Raw genomic sequence first — 2674 nt, forward strand, 5'->3', positions numbered from 1 at the left:
AAGAGTTTATGAAAATGATTCTCATGTAAATACCTAAAATTAAGGTGTCAATTTGGTATGGAAATCTTACCCAAAAAAAAAAAAAAATGGTATGGAATAGGTATAAGGTATGGTATTGATATGATTATGAATAAATTTACCTTATACCATTATTGTATCGAATATCAAACGGTACTAGTATGTGTTCCACAACTGTACTCAATTGATTTGGTACAAAATGATTCGAATATTCAGTACCATATTAATGCAATATGGTTCATTTAATCATTTTGTTCATATTATTGTCATACCATTTATCAAATAGTACAACTATATCAAAACATTATAAATGATATTTATTCGATAAGAAATAAGCAAGATGATGTTTAAGGCATGCATTTATATTTGAATGGGCTTTGATTCCGTGTGAGCATTACATATTAGATCAGACCTCTCATCTGGTCAATAATGGTAATCTTTCACCCGAAAATAAAAAATTGAAAATACTGGTAAATTGAAGGCGTGGGATTCCCACCTTTAATTAAACCGAAAAAAGGATACCATCTTAATTAGGATTTGAAAACGATCTATTATTTAGATGACCAATTCCAATGCTGTAGAGAACAATCATGCTTCCAATTTAGTCCCACATTGGGAACTTTATCTAAAGTTGTTATCTCATAAGGTCATGTCTCCAAAGGATTGCATGCCGAGCTCAGTAGCTAGAGCTTGTAACCAAGTGGGGCAATAAGGTGATTGGACGCTGGTACAGCTCCTGCTGGGTTGGATTTAATGGTACAGTTTCTGGCTTGCCCGTTCCAAGTGAGGAGTTGAGCCATGTGGTTTAGGCGAAGGCTTGGACTTCATGGCTCGTAGAGTGGAGGGCAATGCGTCAGGCTGGTTTCACAGAGCAACGATAACCTCCCGCTCCTAACAGTGGAAGGATTACAAGCTGGTGTGCCTTGAACCCATTGTGCCCCAAGAGGTGTCTCCAGTAGGACAATCACTTTTTTTCTTTTTTCTTTTTTAATTTTATTTTATTTCATTTCCTAAGAATCCTTACAATCACTTTTTTGTTTTTGTATGGTTACCCTGAACATCAGATGCCAAGAGAAGTTCATCATTCATGTAATAAATGACACGAATCTATTATTGATGATAATTCTAAAATACAAATCAAAATTCTACTAAATGCAAGTGGCTTGGATTGCTTCAGCATCTTCACTGCATTCTCTTTAGCCTGTCATGTTAACATTAAATGGTCACTCAACAGGAACGAAACAAGTTACATAAAGTTCATTGTGGGAACAAACTATCATCTATCATATAATCCATGAAACCTATAAACTAAGGTTCATCATAGGTAGAAGATATTAAAAATGACAATTATGATTCAAGAAAACCATCAAAAAATTGTGATGAAGAAATTGTTTTAGGGCCTGTTTGGTTACATAAATCTAGAGATTTCAAATCTTTGGATTCATGAATCTGAGAATTATACCCATTTGGTTGTAAAAATCTCTAGATTCATGAATTCTATAGATTCACCTTTTTACACTAAAAACGTGAATCTATAGATTTATGGGTAAGGAGTAAAATCCAGAGATTTCAAAAAAACTATACATTTGCACATTCACAAAAATCAACGTCGATCAAATATTTTTTTAGGATGAATCCACTGATTTCATTCCACAACCAAACACTTAATTTTATAAATTATGACTCCATAGATTTGAAGTCTATAGATTTGAAGTCTATAGATTTGAAATCTCTAGATATTTGAAATCTTTAGACTCATGTAACCAAACAGGCCCTTATAGTGTTTATGGTTTAAATCAATAATATACCTATGGCTCAATAGAATCTGGAGGTTGTGTAGATTGAGTAGACTGTATTGACCTAAAATAATGTCCCATGATTCGTAGCTCAGACTCAAATGTATCTATTTTTTCATCTTGCTCTGCTACTTTGTGCTTCCATTGAGATATCTCCTCTCCTTGTTCTCCTACTTTGTGCTTCTATTGAGATATCTTCTCTCTTTGTTCTCCTACTTTGTGTTTTCATTGAGATATCTCCTCTCCTTGTTTCGACACAATATCTTTCAATTTATCATTTTCCAATCTTAAGTCTTCAAAAGAAGATGCATTACGTTCCTCACGCATAACGCCTTTGCCCCACAATTTTTTAGCAGTTACTCCAGCACCCCACAAGTGGACTTTCCCGTGAGCATAGGATTTAGCAACTTTAGCAATAGTTTCAAATATTTCATCCCGCCAATGCTTTGTTAATTGGTTTTCTCCACTTTGTTGACTCAATTCATCTTGAACTTTATCCTGCAGGTTACATAAAACAATAACAATGAGAATGATGGGAGTTTAAGAGAAAGATTTTATCATCACTATTAAATACATAAGTTAGAATGCAAACCATAAGCTTCTTTGATGTGGGATCAATATATCTTTCGGTCTTCTTTGACTTATGTGTGATGTCAAACATGTCAATGCGAATAGGAGATAAACCATATGGATGCTCCTTTTTCTAATAAAAAAAATGTCAAATATAAATAAATATGAATCTATAAAAAATAAATGATTAATATTTAAACAACTATAAATTTAAAACACATACACGTACCTTCCTTTCACGTATCACTGCAAAAGTTGTATTCTCCATCGTATGATGCATAATTTGCTTA

The 2674-nt window shown here is 33.3% G+C and overlaps 1 non-coding gene across 1 annotated transcript; it reads left to right on the forward strand.

Moving 5' to 3' along the window:
• The first annotated feature begins 687 nt into the window (after positions 1-687).
• Positions 688-990, forward strand: LOC148999104 (signal recognition particle RNA). Its single transcript, XR_016171021.1, has one exon.
• Positions 991-2674: the final 1684 nt, after the last annotated feature.

The sequence above is a fragment of the Hakea prostrata genome, unplaced genomic scaffold (assembly GCF_041222555.1).
Source record: "Hakea prostrata isolate BN-2017 unplaced genomic scaffold, UWA_Hpros_2 contig_42, whole genome shotgun sequence".
In the NCBI taxonomy this organism is placed as follows: Eukaryota; Viridiplantae; Streptophyta; class Magnoliopsida; order Proteales; family Proteaceae; genus Hakea; species Hakea prostrata.